The 18,113-nt window shown below is 31.0% G+C and overlaps 1 long non-coding RNA gene and 1 other non-coding gene across 2 annotated transcripts; one reads left to right on the plus strand and one right to left on the minus strand.

Moving 5' to 3' along the window:
- Positions 1-613: 613 nt before the first annotated feature.
- Positions 614-720, plus strand: LOC121216893 (small nucleolar RNA R71). The gene has a single exon (XR_005913102.1). It is a non-coding gene; the product is annotated as a small nucleolar RNA R71 (small nucleolar RNA).
- An 8,556-nt stretch (positions 721-9,276) lies between these two features.
- Positions 9,277-10,241, minus strand: LOC121208577 (uncharacterized). Its single transcript, XR_005903684.1, has 2 exons — positions 9,487-10,241; positions 9,277-9,343 (listed from the first exon to the last, which is right to left on the minus strand). It is a non-coding gene; the product is annotated as an uncharacterized lncRNA (long non-coding RNA).
- Between the last annotated feature and the right edge of the window lie 7,872 nt (positions 10,242-18,113).

An 18,113-nucleotide genomic window follows, 5' to 3' on the forward strand; every position in this document is an offset into this window, starting at 1 on the left:
TAATTCTTAAGTACTGTCTCGGTATTTTGGAAACAGGTTTCTGACACTGAGATGAATTTAGAAATCATCTCTTCAAGGTTTGGTTTCTTCTCTTGTTTATAAGGTGGTTGTTGAAAACTGAGGATTTTGTGGCTTTTGATTCCCTTGACCACCCCAGAAGAAATTTGGATGGTTCCTTCAACCTGCATTATAAGTATTACTGTATGGGTTATTTTGAGATCGGAAGTTATTGTTACCCATATAGTTGACTTGTTCTTCTTCAGTTGTAGAATTGAAGGATTGGTATTCTATATGCACACCTCCGCCACTTGAGTCACACCTCATTACTGGATGTACCTGCGTTGAACCAAGTAAACCGTCAATCTTTTTATTGAGAAGTTCTACCTGATTAGAGAGCATGGTAACTGAATCGATGTTATAAACGTCGGCTGTTTTCGTTGGCTTTGTCCTCATAACTTGCCGCTGATAGTTATTCAGTGACATCTCCTCTATAAATTCATAGGCATCTTCCAGTGTTTTATTATTGATGGTTCCGCCAGCAGCTGCGTTAACCATTTGCCTAGTCGAGGGATTCAGGCCATTGCGGAATATTTGTACTTGAAGCCAAAGCGATAACCCATGGTGAGGGCACCTTCTCAGTAAGTCCTTGTATCTCTCTCATGCATCGTAAAGTGTTTCTAAATCCATCTGCACAAAAGAAGAGATATCATTACTTAATTTAGCTGTTTTAGCCGGCCGAAAATATTTCAGTAAAAATTTCTCGGTCATTTGTTCCCAAGTAGTGATAGACCCTCGTGGTAACGAGTTCAACCACTGTTTAGCTTTGTTTCTCAGTGAAAAGGGAAACAACCGAAGATGTATGGCATCATCAGAAACGCTATTGATTTTAAATGTATCGTAAAATTCCAGAAAGTTCTCTAAGTGTGCGTTGGGATCTTCATCCTGCAAACCATCAAACTGAACAAACTGCTGTATCATCTGAATAGTGTTAGGTTTTAATTCAAAAGTATTTATAGCTATAGCAGGTCTAACTATGCTAGATCCAGTTCCTGTTAAAGAAGGTTTAGCATAACCATACATAGTACGTGGAGCAGGATTTTGATTAGCCGCAATTGTAGGAGGTAACTGATTGCCTTGGTTTTCAGCCATCTCGTCGGTTGGAGGTTGAGTATCGTCTTCTCGCTCGTTCTCCGTGTATCGTAAGCTACGCCTTATTTCTCTTTGATTTCTACAAACTGTGCAATCGATTTCTTCATCAAGAAGTAATGGTCCTGACGGGTTTCTTCTAGTCATAAACTATAAAAACCTGCGAAGAGAAAAAAATAAGTAAATTAATAAATAATAATAATAATAAACTAAAATTAAATTGCAAGAAAAATAAATGGCTAAAGTAATAAAAATTTAGCGCTCCTAATATTTTGAATCCCCGGCAACGGCGCCAAAAACTTGATCGTGTGATTCGTAACAAGTAATAAATATTTATAATAAAGATCAAACTTAAACTAACTATTATCACGACGAAAAGGCAAGCACACCTATCGAACAATAGTATAGTAATGGCAAGACCAGGATATCGTACCTAAGGGACCCAAAAGTACTAATAATAACTATCTTTTTATTATCTAGCCTAAGAATAAAAGGGTCTATTTATAAAACTAATTATCTAAACTAATTAACTAATTTAATTAAAGCAAAGAGAAAATTTGGAAAAAGACTTGAAGAAAAGCAATTGATAAAGACGACACCCAAGGAGGAATCCACCTAGATTTCACTTGTTATCTGACTCTGAATCAGACGATTTATTCACTTGACTTGATCCGTGAGATTCCCTAACCTATGTTATTATCCCTTTCGAGACTAATAACGTCTAACCCTCAGTTGAATTAATCAAAATTTCTTTCTTAATTAAAACCCCTAGAGAAGCAGTAAATCACTCTATGGACTCCCATATTAGGTTCCACCCTAATTCGGCAAAATCTCGTAACCCTATTTCTAGGCGTTCGATCAACTCCGCTTAATTATGCCAAATCTACTCTTAGGCAAGGTCTATTCCTCCTCTGCATAAGCACATCAAATCATGAATTAATACCCAGAATATTAACTCAAGCATTAAGAACACATAATTAAGAACAAATCAAGTATTTATCATACAGTTCGGATAATAATAACAAGATCCATCATAGGTTTTATCCTCCTTAGGTATCTAAGGGGTTTAGTTCATAATAAAATAAGAGTACATCTCAAAAGTATAGAAATAACAAAACATGAAGAAAACTCTAAAACCCCTGAAGGAATTCTGAGAGAGATCTTCAGTCTTGGAGTAACTCCGGCTTTTGGGATGGATCGTCTGACTTCTTTCAAGTAATTCCTAGCATGTGGTTCTGTATTCCAGAAAAGTTCTGGAAGAGGCTCCCTTATTAGGTCACACTTAGGGTGTTTATATAGGCTTTGGATTAGCTCTCTTCCTCCCTAAGTACCCTTTTCCGTGTAAAATACAACTCTTTGAAAAAGGGGCACGCCCGTGTGCCACGACCGTGTGACGTGTATGCCAGATCGTGTTCGATCCATTAAATTGCACACTGCCATGTGGGTCAATGGCCAGGCCGTGTGAATCATGAGAGTCTTGGTCGACACCCTCGAAGGATACGGGTGTGTGAGCAGCCCGTGTGGCAAGGCTTAGGCCGTGTGATCTTCTCGATTTGGTCCGTTTTGTCCCTTTTTAGCCCATTTTTGGCTCCTTTTGACTCTTGGTGCTCTCTTGAGTACAAAACATGAAATAACCGGATTAAGAGCACCAAAATCCACAAATCTAGTAGTAAACATCCATAAATATGCTAAGTATTTGAGGTAAAACTATGTATAATTTGGCGTTTATCAGTAAGTGATTGAATGCCGAAAGGCTGGCTTTCGGCTTTGTTAAGGCCTAAGGTTTGTAGTTGTTGTCAAATTAGTGATTTAGATTTAGTGTTTCATTACTAAAATTGGTCGTTCAAATGTTGAATTTAGGTTCTAGCATTCTCGTTGTTGGATTTGCATCGAAAACAAACCAGGTGTGTAATGGAATCCTCGAAAAACAGTGAATGATGTGATGCCAAAAAGCCACTACTGATGTCACATAATCATGTGAGCCACACAGCCGCGTGACAAGCTGTGTGAGCCACATGGGCTGTGTAACATCCCGATTTTGGGCCTAGTTGAAATAGTAGTTTCAAGACCACAAATTCAAAGTAGAAATAATAATTTTATGAATGTGTTGAGATCAATGATATGCTTGCATGATTATATGAAAGTTTCGTTAAGAAATTTTGTTGATAGAGTGTCCAATTTGATTTTTAAGACTAAATTGCAAAAGTTGCAAAATATGTGATTCTAGAAGCTTTAAGTATGAAATAGCTATGGATTATTAATTAAAGGTCCTTAAATAGACCAATTTCTATTTTTATAGACAAAAATGGGCATTAATAAGTAAAATTTGAAAGTTCAGTAAAAGGGCATTTTGGTCATTTGACTAAAAAAGAATAAAAAGGGAAAATTAAGTCAAAATTTGGTCATCTTCTGCATGCCATAGCCGAAATTCCTAAGGTCATCATAGCTAGGGTTTCTTCAACTTTCAAGCTTGATTGTAAGTGCATTCTAACCCCGTTTTTAATGTTCTTTACATTTTTAAAGCTATTATCAACCGATCTAGCCATTTCTACCATTTATTTGAGCTAGGGTTGATGCTTAGGGTTTGAACCATGTGTGACATACATGTATTTTGATGTTTCATGGTAGATTATGAAAGTTTGATGTGTGATAAACATCATTTACTAAGTGATTTTTGATGAAAACACCTAAAAAGGGCTTATTTATAAAATTTATAAAAATGGGTAGTAGAAATGTGATTTGATGAAAAATGTGGGCTGGTATAAGCATGATATAGGTTCAGGTAGGCTTAGGTAACAAAGAAAATGAGTACATTTCATTTTACGAGCCTAAGGACTAATTTGTAAATATGTGAAAGTTTAGAGGCAAAACTATAATTTTCCAAAATATGGTTTTTGGACTGATTTGAACAATGTGATAATTAAACGAGCTAAATTTGCTATTATAGATCGAGAAAAACGGAGTACAGACCTAGACTGGGGAAAGAACAAAGTTATGGACTAAATCGAATTAGTTAGCTATATTTTGTATCGAGGTAAGTTTGTGTGTAAATAATGCAACTTATATTATGTATTTAATATTTTGTTGTTGTATGATTTTTACAATTACCATGGATTCGTCCAGCAAAGATTTGATACGGCGAAATTCCCGGCTGAACCTTAGGAAATTAGGATACAAATGTCATGACATTAGGGTTATGAGTTTACGTGTAAGACCATATCTGAGATATGGCATTGTTATGAGATTTTGTGTAAGACCATGTTTGGGCTATAGGCAATGATATGAGATCCCATGTAAGACCATATCTGGGATATGGAATTGGTATGATTCTATGTGTATGTGATTCCTGAGTATCCTTTAGTATTCCAAGTGGTTCAATGGGTAATTTAAAAACAATGTCAAAGACGTGAAAGGTTATGATTATGTTATGAAGTAGTACAGGTACGTACGCAAAAACTCATAAGAAATTATTTCGATTTAAGATGCATTATTGGTAAGGATGCAAGTGAGTAAGATATGTTTATGAACACTTGATGATTTTGTGCTAATTTACATTATGTTTTATGTATGTTATTGTATGTTTAAAGTTGTTAATTATTTACATGCTAACTTACTAAGCTTAAAGCTTACCCCCTTCCTTTTCATTTCTTATAATGTCATCAAGCCAGCTCAGGGATTGAAGTCGGTCGGAGATCTATTCGCACTATCAAATTATTTTTTTGGGTACTTATGATTCCATTATTTTGAGTTATGGCATGTATAGGGACTTGGTCTTTTTTGTGATATGTGTCATTATTGATTTGGCCAAGTGTGTTGGCTAGTAATGGTAATTGATTCATTTTGTAAATGGCCATATGGTATTGGCTAATATTGGTTAAGTATATATACATATGATGATGCCTTTCATAGATGTGGTTATTGCATGGTTTGTGATGATAAGTATGAGATGTTGTATGTGATAGAAATTAGCATGAAATTGATGTGTGGATGTCTTGGTTGTGGCTGAATTGGTAGTGTGTATATGCTTGGATGGGTGTTGTTTGATGTTGTGTAGGTTGGTGCAAGTAAGGGTGGCAAAAAGGCTTGGTAAATAGTCTTATTTTTTCCATATAGGTAGACACACGGCTTACCCTATGGGTGTGTGGTCCGACCATATGACCCATGTATTTTAAATTTTAGCTACGAATTGGCCACATAGACAGAGACACGGTCATGTGTCTCAGCCGTGTGAAGGACACGACCTAGGGACATGGGCATGCGCTTAGGACGTGTGAAGTCTGCACCAATTTTAAGAAAAATTATGAAAATTAAATGACGCATTGGCCATGTGACCTTAATTCGTTGATGATGTCATAAACAAATAGTTACACAGGTTAGGGACACAGGCGTGTGTGACCACACAGCCTACCCACACGGGCGTGTCCCAAACCACACGGGCGTATGACCCCTCTATTTATGAAAAATTTTCTAAGTGTTTGGAGAGTTTCCAAAGTTCTCTGTTTAGCTCAGAACCGCCCCCAATGTATGTTTTGGGCCTCGTAGGCTCGTCTAAGGGACGATACGAATATTTTTAAACATTTTAAATTTGTGTGGAAGTTCATGTCTCGGTTCTGCATGATTGCTTGTGTGTAAGTCCGATAATGCCTCGTACTCTATTCTGACGTCGAATACGGGTAATGGGTGTTACAGCTGGGTTATTTGAGGCGTGTGGCCACACGAGCATGTGTTAGGCAATGTGGGCCCAAATTTTGTAAAATTTAGTTAAGGTCATATTTGAAGTGCGATTCTAGATTAGCCACCCCGTAGGCTCCAAAATTAGTTATGTATGATTTATAGTTATGAAATATGATATTCTGCCTCTGTTTATGTGATTTCTGAAAGCATGATTTTTTATAATCTGATGTGTTTACAATGTATGTCATATGTGCATCCGATATCTGTTTAGTATTGCATGTGCATTGAGTGGAATATTGATTAAATGGAGGAAGTGTTAGCAGTTTAATGATTTGCCTTATTTGATGGTATTGCCACACCTACTTGATTCTAACGGATTACTGCATTAATTCTAACGGCTTGGCTGCATTATTCTAAAAAGTGACATATGCCCACTTACAGGTGTGTGGAGTTGGATGGGTATTTATTGCCCTAATTGGTGTGTAGGGTTGGATGGAGATGGTATATAGTGGATGGGGTAGGATCTGAATATGTATTTGAATTGCAATTGTATACGTATCTGTTATTTTATATGCATCTAATTTTTTCTGTGGGTTAAGTTATACACTGGGCTCGTAAGCTCATCCTTTTATTTTATCCTCTCAGGTAATCAGCAAACCTAGGATCAGACGGCATGCGAAAACTTAGGATTAGACTTTTTCGATAAAAACAGTTTAATATAAACTTTATGTTAATATTGGACTTTTCAGACTTTTTGGTTGCTTTTGTTGATTTTAAGCAACTAATATATTTCTATTAGCAAAAATATTTGCTTAAAAGTTAAACTATAGTTTTCAACACTTAATCACTTAAATGAATTTTGTAATAAAGTAATGGCATAAACGAGAATTTTCCTTAAAATTGAAAAATGATTTATCAAAGTTAGCACTGGTTTTACCACACGTTTTCAAAGTAAATTTATGGGCTTTTCAATAAGTTAGTGTAACTCTTCAAGATTTGGCCATAACGTACAAGCGGGGTGTGAGGTATTATAATATCCCAAGAGAAGAAAATAGAGAAACAGATTGCATAGCTAAAATAACTTTTGACAGAGAGGAAGGGTTACAATTATTTGCAGGATGTCCTAGTGATTTAGTTTAATTGGTTGTAATTTTATTTTATTTTTTCAAAAAAAGAAGAAGAAGAAGATAGATTATTTTTATATTTTTCGTTAAAAAATGCAGATTTTTCCTCTTTAAAGAAAGAAATTGATTTTTTCCATTTAATGTCACTATTATTTTATTACCTTTCCTTTCCATTTACTTTACTCTTTTTTCTATTTTTTTTTCTTTTAAAAAAATAAGTCAAAAATCTAATGCGTACTAACTTACTAACCCCATATCAAATTAGAACACGGTTAATACTAATTCAAAATCAGCAAAGGTTAACACAATGAACCAAAGTTAAAGTCACATCGTTAAACATGTTATTGTTTAATTGCTGATGTATTATTACATTTTGTCGCAATTCTAACTAGGTTATATAGGGTTGTTCTCTATTTTGCAACAAAACCCCTTTAGAGAAAAAAAGAAAAAGACAAATACTGTTAATTTAATTGGCATTAATTATTAATAATATGAGAAAATCTAAGTTCGAATACGTTAAAATATACTTATCCTCTTATTTAAGAATCGAAAAGAATGTATAAATAGTTCTTATATAAAAGAAAAATTGCAAAATTTAAAATTTAAACTTATTGCAAATATAGGATACTGTGTATCAATTTAATCAAATAGAATTTAATCAAATAGAAAGCCCTTTGTGGGTATATATATATATATCAGATTTGCTAGCCCTAAGTCGTGTCTATCTATTTATTATAAATGATAGGCGCTCAATTTCCATCGCATAATCACAAATTGATACTATTAATGGTAGCTTTTTGTCGTCTAGACTTGCACAAAATATAGTTTTTAGAGACAATATAAAGGTATGTCTAAATAATTATAAAATCAATCAAATTAATATAAATAAATATAATAAATAAATAAACAAAGGTAAGTCCTCCAACCTTTAATTTCAATATAATTAACAACAAAAAGTTACAACCTAACATCTTGAACTTAAATACTTTTTGCATGGGGAGTAATTAATTTAATTAAGTAGAAAGGTTTGGTTTTAATATAAATAGCTAAATTAATAAAAAAATTCATTAATTTTTTATTTTATTTTAATAAATTTATATACTTTTATTACGTCTTAATAATCACTTAATATTTGTGGGTTGAGTCTTAGCTTGATTGGTACAAGTATTGTTGCCAATGCAAGAGAACATGAGTTCAAGTGCGTTAAATATGTTATCCTCTTATTTATGGGTTGAGAATAGACTATAGGTAGTTCTAAACATTGTAAGCAAATATGATCAAAACCTATAATGAAATTATTTATAAAAAAACACACTTAATCTTTTAAATTATACTCAAAAATAATTTAAAAGTTTAAAATATAGTCGGATAAGCCTTTAATTTTCTAAATTATTATAGCTAAATGAACCGTTGAAATAAAAGCTTAAATTATGGGTTTTTTTTTCATATGATAATCTAACAAAAGTAATTAACATCGAGTTACAAAAATTTATTTTATTTTTTAAAAGGAAAATTGAAGTAAATAATTTTAATATTTTAGCCAATATAAACTACTAACCAAAACCCATTTTCCTATATATTTTTTCTTCTTCTTCTTCTTTTCCTAGCTAGATAGTATAATAACATAAGAAATCTTTGTTGATGGTCATAGAATTACTTGAGAAAGGAGATTATAAACTAATTTCTCTTTTGAGTGTCAACTTTCTAGTGTTGAGTGTAATCTTTGGGTAACCAAAAGCTGTCGGCTTGTTATTGCATGAGCTTGTTTGTGGTTAAGAAATTATAGCATTTATGTTTATATGGTCAAATATTCATAATATTATTGTAAAACTAAGATAAAAGTTGAGTTGACGTGAAGCCTTAATATAATTTTAAAATTTATTTATTAATTAAATTTTAAAAATATTGATCACATGTTTTAATGTTTACACTATGATATATATTAATGATACACCTACTATATAGAATAAAAATATTTCTTTTAAAAATTAATTGTTGTTAATGTAAGACCCAATTTGTGCCTGGGCTTACACAAAAAATCAAAAAATAAATCAAAATAAATAAATAAATAACCAAAATAAAGTCCAAATTAATAGTCCATTAAACAAGCCCAAATCAGAGACACAAAATGACCCGAAAAAGGCCCAATAACTGAAACACCAGAAACCCTAGAGGTTTCCTGAAACACCAGCAGTTAGCTATCTCCCCTCACGCCGCAACTAACAGTCGGTCTCCAGCACCACACGTGCGCACCAGCCCCTCGCGCGCGTCTCCGCTCATGCTTGTGTACAGCAAATAACAGCAAAAAATGTATTTTTATTTTTATTTTTTATTTATTTTACTCTGTAAATTCCGCTATAAAAGCCTACGAATGTACCTGTAAAAAACTTACACACACACTGGGAAATCCAATACTAAGAATTAAAAATCCGAAGGTGATTTTAAATTTTTCTCTTCTGTCCTCAATATTTTTTTCCCTCTTTTAATTTGGCTTGTTTTTAGTTTTTTTTTTAAAAAAAAGAAAGGAAAACGAGAAAGTTACCTCTGCTAAATACATTGATGAGATCCCTTGGCTTCTCCGTCAAAATCGGGGTTAGAAATGCGGGTCCATAAGTAAAAGTGATTTTTGAGTGTTGATTTTCCATAGAAATAAAGGCCGAACCTACATCAATCACCAATTTTAATGGTGAATTGATGATGAAATAGCCTTAGCAAATGAAGGCGGTTGAGTTGAAACCCTAATAATTGGGTATTCAATTCGTGCTTTGAAGAAATGGCTGATGGCCATTTATTTTCTTTTAGTTTTAGGTGTATAACAAAAACGGCGCCGTCCAAGCTTGAGGGTCCGCGCACTAACCCGCTGGGCTACCCAGATCCACGCCCTGTCCTCTGAAATGGTCAATTTTCGCGTGAGGTACTTCAATCGCGTCCTGTTTGCTACTTTGTTTTTTTTTTTTAATTTGACCTTCCAATTTGTGCGCTTTTTCACTTTGATCCACGGTTTAGTGCAGCATTAGGGGTTCGGGATATTTGTAATTTCAGTCCCCACATGTTTGTGCGCTTAGCACATTGATCCTATTTTGCCATTATTTTATTTGTAAATCGGTTCTCCTGTTTTAACCTTGCTTCAATTAAGTCTTATCCACATTTTTATTTACTGCACATAATTTTTTTTCCTACATGCTAGATTATTAATTGTGATATTTTGTTGCTTTGATAATTAAATTTCGTTTTGAAAAGCATTATAATGATCTTTTTATTTATTCTATCATTTTAATAATTGGCATATTATTTGTGGTAAAATTTATTTTAGTTTATGAATGCTGTTAATTCTATGATATTTTATTTTTTTAATAATGTTTATTCACATATTTTAATTGTTTGTATTCTTTTTAAATTCATTTATTTTATGTGTCATTTAAATTGTTATTAAACATATATTTAGTACTTATATTTAATTTACATCCATTGTTAAAGCTATGATATTCTTATACATATAGTTTTTAATAAACTTGTATATAATTGTGTTTTTTAAATTTATTACGTATATAATTTATGATAAAATTAGGTTAATCTTATAATTCATATTTTAATTAAATGATATTTTGACATACAATTATTTCTAACATTTTTTCACATGTATATAATCCATATTAAATTATTTTTACTATGGTACATGTTATTATTTTCATATAACTTTATGTAAATATTTTTCTATGTATGTATCCTCTTTTAAAGTTATTTATGTGTATAATATATTTCTTTTAAGAACCCTATTTTAAATCATATAATTTATTTATTGTATACACTCTCATATTATCCTTATGGATTATATTTTGTTACCTATATAACTTATATATTTACTTCGTTTCTTTCATACCTTATTAATTTCATTTTTTTAAATAATTATACCCAATTTTACTCGTATATACATGTTTCATAAATTTATTTTGTATATTATTTTATATAATGTATTGTCATTCCTTCATATTTAATACATTATTTAATTTATCATGTGAATTATCAATTTTTAAATGAGTTTGTGTTTTAAATATTTCATATATAATTTGATTTGAACTTTGTATTTTATAATAACTATTTCAATAAACATGTATCCTAAGTTTTTATGCAAATTTGTCAACTTATATACGTATTATATGATTATTAATTCATCATTATGTTGAAAATGTCTTATATTGATTTCTAATTCCATTTTATTTCATATATATATATCTTTTTTTGTTTATGCATCATTTTATTTTGTGTCATGTTAATTATAGCGTCGAAACCATTTTTTAGAGGGTTTTGGAAAAACGAGATCGACTTTAAGAAAGATGAAAACGGGAGTTGCCACCAATCTTTTAAGTGTGATTGGACCACCAAATAAAACATTTTGGTCTACGATTTTTTACAAAACAGGTTCGGGAGTCGGTTACGTATGAGGAATGATTAGCACCCTCGTAACGCCCAAAATTGGTACCAATTGATTGATTTTCTGTCCTAATGTCGAAACCTTGAAAAGATTTAAAAGTATGACCTCTTTTTTAAAATCTGAAAAAATTGAATTGAAAATCGAGATTCTTTTGTTTCAAAAGAATACTATCATCACATCCACCATGTTAGGACACAATGTTTTTAAATTCTCGTAGCTAAGATCATCTCGTGATTTGGAAAATTTGTTTAAAAAGGTATTTTAGATATTTAGACAAACGAGCAATCGCAACCTAGCATGTTAGGGTACTATTTTCCAAATTTTTAAATACAAAAATATTGCCTTATTTTAAAGAAAAAAAACCTTTTATTTGAAATTCTTTTAAAATAATGATGCAAGTAATATGTTACAAGATATCAAAATTAAAGCAATATAAATTACATAATACATACCAATATTTCATGCAAATATAATTGATTAAAAAACAATAACATAGAATGATGGATAATTGATATGATAAAATTAACATACTAAAACAATGATAAGTAAATATAGAAGAAAATACAAAAGAGACTAGCAAAACTTAAAAATATACAAAGTAAGTTAAGAAGTGAAATGTTTAAATAACAATTAAAATAAATACGATATTTAAAAAATGGATATTAAAATAATATAGATATAAAGAAATGATTAAAAAAATAATTAATGCTTTGTAAATAGATAAAGAAAAAGTAATTTATGAAATATAATAAATAATATATATAAAGCAATGAAACAAAACTTTATATAAAAAATTATTTTAAAATATCATACAATATGTATATATAAATGTAAAATAATACATAATTTTTTGATAAAAAATTTAAAATAATATATGATAATAATATACAAGCTTTAAAATAATACTTATAATACATAAAATAATATATGAAAAGTAATAATATAGAAAAATAAAACAATTTTTATATTTATAAAAAGATTTAGAATAAAATAAATAATATATACGAAAAATAATGAATGAAACAATATTATTAAAATAATTCAATATAAAAAAGGGTTTAAGATAAATATATATATACAAAATATTGAAATAAATAATAATAATCTAAAAAGAAATAAAGTTAGAATAAAAAATAAAATTTAGAAAGGATTAAATTAGAATAGAAATAAAATACAGATGAAATTTAGAATTTAAAAAATAAAAAAGGGTCAAATTAAATGTGCGCACAAGGAGGGGGATTAAAACGGAAATATCCCTTTTAGAACGACATCGTTTATGCGCTTTCTTTTTTACAAGAGCCCAAGGACCAAATTAAAATAAAAACAAAATATTTGAGCAAAATTAAAAGATAAAATAAACCTAATTTTAAAGGATACAAATGCGGAAGGACCAATTGGGAAATTAGCCCAATACTAGAAAACACGCGGATCCTTTGGCCGAGTCGGGTCGACACGCGGGTCTTTTGTTTAAATGACGCCGTTTTAATGCTTATTAAATTAAGCAAAACGGTGCCGTTTAATAAAGCTATATAAGCTAAAAAAACCAAAAATTTCATTTCTAAATCATTTAAAAAAAAAACAAAAGTAACGAGCCTAGAATGCTCTCCCCTCCTCGGCCTGAACTCCGGCGACGATTGTCGGCCACCGCTGCACGCGCCTTACGCGCCACCGTACACGGTGTCGGAGGTTCAAATTCCTCCCCTTTCCAGGAGAATCATAGGTAAAATCTTTTATTTTTATTTTTTAAATATTCGCGTATGAAATTTTAAACTTGATTTTCAAATCTGTTTTTGTCTATTATGTTTTGCATGTATAAAAGAGAAGGAAATGAAATGAATAAAGTTGAAGAACGTTTGAATGACAAAATAAATCACCTCCGTTCTGACTTAAAATGCTGTATTTTATTGTATAATCTTTGTGTATATCCCCCCCCTTTACAATGTTTTTGATTCTTGATTTTATAGCCTGAATAAATTTATAGAAAGTACAATCTTTGATTTCTTTCTTATCCTGCCCGGTCTTTCTTTCCTTTTTTGCAGGTCTGTGGCGAGATCTCCGGTGGATTGGTGCGCCGATTGCGATAATTGCAGCACGATTGAAGGCCGTGCTGGGCGGGGCTCTTGTCTGCTGTTTGCGGCACTAAGGATCGCTAGGGTTTCTGCCCTGGTGTTTCGAATTTGAGCCTTGTTGGGTTGCTGCTTATTGGGTTTGGGTAGGCTTAGGATTGGGTTGGTCTAGTTAGGTATTTTGGGTAAAGGGTTTAATTTGGTTAATATTTGGGCTATTGAAATCGGGTTAGGGTAATGGGTAATTTAGAATCTGATACTTGGGTCAAAAGGGGTTTAGGCTAAAGGGTATTGGGTTAGTTTAGGGTCTATTGGGCTGGTTATTTATTGGGTTTGTATTTTGGTTTGTAAAGGACTGTATAAATGGACACTTTTATTTTTTTAAATTTGATTTATTTATTTTAAGGCCCGGGAAAAATATGGGTTCTAATATAGTGTATATTATTTTTGTATTAATTATTCACTATCCATGCTTAAAGAATATTGGGTTACATCATACTTAAATAATTGTATATAATTTTAGATGTATTAAGTGAGGTTTATTGTACTTTGTGTTATTATTCATGTTCATTAACCTTTTTTTATATATATATTTGTTTTGTTACAATACATTAGGTATTTCATCTATTTTAAACAAATAAACGTATTTTTGAGCAAATTCTCAATTTTTCTGCATTCAAAAATTCTGAAATAAGGCAATATCTAATATTTGGGGAATTCGAAAATCGTGCTCAACTATACTGGGTATGACTTTTTCGGTGAACTAAATATTTGGATAACCTTTTATAATTTAGTGTACCAGTTTTCAAAAGTCAAAATTCAATCGTATTCTTAAGGTATAAAGGATAATATTCAATCGTGCTAGGTATGATATCGCATATCTTTAAAACGAGAGAATTTTGACCGCTAATTTGAGCTATTCAAACATTTTAAAAAAATCATACTTCAGAAAATCTTTTCTTTTAAAACTTTTGATATAAGGACAGCATCAAATCAATTTGGTACCAATTTTTGGGCGTAATGAGCGTGCTAACCCTTCCTCATGCGTAACCGACTCTCGAACCCTTTTTTTGATTTTACATGAACCAAATTTATTTTTCATTGAATAAAGCGTTTTAGTAGGTGGTCCAATCACACCTAAATCAAGAGATTGGTGGCGACTTCACATTTTTGTTTTCAAAGTCGATCCCCATTGTTTTCAAAATAAAAAAGGGTTTCGACAGCTAATAAAAGTAATAAAATACTAATGAGAAAATATTACGTTGAATTTGTAAAATGAGTTTTTTTAGCTTTCGTTTTAACTCATCTTGGATTTTGTTTCGTTAGAAATATTTAATATTATTATATTAACTTTATATCCTATCTCCAATTATCGTATTTAATTTGATTTCCTTTATTTTTCTAATTTAGTTGGGTCGGATTAATTCATAATACCAAAAGTTTAATATATAGTATAGTTATAATTAAAAAAGTATTAAAACATTAATATTGATTAAGCTTTATTACTTTTTTATTTATCTAAGATTATATGTTTTAACTTAATAATCTATACCATATATAATGTGCTATAGGTTGATGATATGTGCTAGATGAACACAAACTCAAATTGGCCAAACTTGTTAGGAGAATCACTAATGGGAATTATTGGATAAATCTGCTCAAACAATCCATAGGTGGTCTTAGGATTTGAACATGCAAGCAATGAACAAAGCATTATTGGCCAAACTTGTTAGGAGGGAGAATCACTAATGGGAATATTGTTGATTTAAGAATTTTGTGTTAAACTAAGTCTTATTGGATAATATGTTTTGATATAACAAATTAAAGTGTTTTTGAATAAAGTAAAGTTGAGCAATTTCATTAAATCAAGTTGAAATGGTTTTAATTGAGTCAAACATTTCAAATATGTTTTAATCATTTTCGAACAAATTAGAATTGCTCTAGGACAAAAGTATCGATATTTTTTTTGTCTAAGTATCGATATTCTACAAGATATCGATACTCTCTGTTAATCGATACCAAATTGACATTCTAAAATTTGTAACCTCTACTAGGTATCGATCTGGTATTGATACTTTTCATAAAAGTATCGATAAATCCTCAGGTATCGATATTCCTTCTCCAACAGTCATTGAAATCAATACATTAATCTTAAAAAATATCGATACTCTCTTAATAGGTATCGATACTCGTTGCTGCAGGTGAAGTTAATGACCTGGTATTTCATCCCCAATGGTTATATTCACTTCTACAACAACTACAACTGTTGGAAATCAATTAGTGGGTATAAATACAATCTCCCAAAGGTTTAGTAATAAGAAGAGCAATGTCAAAGCTTAAAGATAAATCAAAATAACCTAGAGCTTAATTCTTTCATACCTTTTCTTGTAAACACTTGTGAGCTTTCATTGTATTCATTTAGCTCAAGTGTTCTTTGTATTTATGCTTAATTGGAAAACATCTTGATCTTGTAAGGATTATTTCTTTGTTTGTTTATTTGTTTCTCTTTGATAGAGGGTTAATTCTTAAGGTTTTGGGTAGAAACCTTAAGGGAGTTGTATCTTAAGATTTTGGGGTATAAATCTAAGGGAGATTATAAGGTTAAACTTATTCTCAAAAGCAATTGGGGTCGAACCACTATAAATTCTTGTGTTCTTTTTGCACAATCTTTATTGCTTCACCACAACATCTCAAAGGCCTATTCAACTTCCCTATAGGCGATCTTGAGTTGATCCTTAGAAGCTAACACTTTGATAAAAAATATTACACAAGGGAAGCTTCCTTTAAATAGAGGAAAAATCAAGGGGATTCTTGGTATAAAAGATACATTTCATGGCAAAACTAGAGTGGATGGTCTATAGTTAATAGAGGAGTGGCACAACTATATAGGTAATGAGTGTCTCTTGAGAATTGAGATGACAGAACCTACTAGTTCAAAGCTATTGATTGAGGGACCTCCAAAGCGATTGGATACACACAAATGTGATGAGTTCTTTGTTAATCGACTACTTCAAGCTCTAAATGAGCAGTTGAGTATCTACTGCACAATAGAACCTATAGAAAGATGAATTCCTTTGGTCCTATAAACTCCCATATAAGGTGATTTTGTTTATATGGAAAATTCTTAGTGAGGCCCTTCCTTGTAAAGTGACAATCAATAGAAGAATTTGTTGAGAGATCGGGTTTGGAAAACGCAGTAAAAAATAGGTTTAAGGGAAAACCAGAGTTTTAAAAAAATTCAAAAATAAGAACTTAGTTGTGTTATCTAAAGTAATAAACACTTAATCAATATTGTACCTTTATGATTCATTTAGGATGAATGCTTCGACCTAGTAGTGTCACAGCCATTTTTTGAAAAACAGGGTTGACTTGATTTTGAAAATGAAAACATGGGAGTCGCCACCAATCCTTTTTGATGAGGTGTGATCAAGTAACCTCGTAAAAGTGGTTATTTTTAATAAATGTTTTGATTTATTTAAACAACGAATTTGATCCATAAAATTTAGAAAGACAGGTTCGGGAGTCAGTTACGCACAAGGAAGGATTAGCACCCTCGTAACGCCCAAAATTGGTACCTGGTTGATTAATTAGTGTCTTAGTGTCAAAAATTGAGAATTTGAAGAAAAATACGATCCATCGTTAAATTATTGCTTAATTGAAAATTTTTTTGAGAAAAGGTGTGTTTGACGTTAATCGAGAAAAAGAATTATGTCCCGTAGTTAGGACACATATTTTAAATCCCCGAAACGAGAATAAACATTGAAAATTATTTATTTTTCAAAGATATTTGATTATCTCGGTTTTAGAAAGAAATCATATTTTGCAAGTTGAACGAGAATATTTAAAGATTTATGTTTTGAAAATATTCGGTATTTGATTTATCGAGAAAGTCGAAACCCCGTGATTAAGGTACAATTTTCGAATATCAAAATACGAAATATACTTATTTTAGAACATAATTATGTATCGATAAAATATGTAACACAAATTTGTTATGAAAATAAATCAACGACGATAATATGCGTAACAAAATAATGCGTTAAAAATAATGGAAAGAGAGAATGAATTAACGAAACAGACAAGCTGATTACATATATAACAAGAAAAATAACTGAGTAAAAAGCTAAAAATAAAAAAAATAATGAATTAAAAAAACAAAAAAAACATCTACAAAAAAAAAACATATGGATATGTATTTGTGTTGAATATTTAAATGGTGTTTATTAATAATAGATAGATAATAATAATGGAGGAATATTAAATCATAATATAAACAATGAAAAAATCTAAGATAATAATAAAGCGTTTAGTAGGTGTCCAATCACACCTAAACAAAACAAAAATGTGGAGTCCGCCATCAATCTCCTGATTTAGGTGTGATTGGACCACCTACTAAAATGCTTTATTCAATGAAAAATATAATTTGGTTCATGTAAAATCAAAAAAAGGGGTTCGGGAGTCGATTACGCATGAGGAAGGTTAGCACCCTCATTACGCCCAAAAATTGCACCAAATTGATTTGATGCTGTCCTTATATCAAAAGTTTTAAAAGAAAAGATTTCCGAAGTACGATTTTTTTAAAATGTTTGAATAGCTCAAATTAGATGTCAAAATTCTCTCGTTTTAAAGATATGCGGTATCATACCCAGCACGATTGAATATGATCTTTAT

Source organism: Gossypium hirsutum, chromosome A02 (genome assembly GCF_007990345.1).
Source record: "Gossypium hirsutum isolate 1008001.06 chromosome A02, Gossypium_hirsutum_v2.1, whole genome shotgun sequence".
NCBI classification, from domain to species: domain Eukaryota; kingdom Viridiplantae; phylum Streptophyta; class Magnoliopsida; order Malvales; family Malvaceae; genus Gossypium; species Gossypium hirsutum.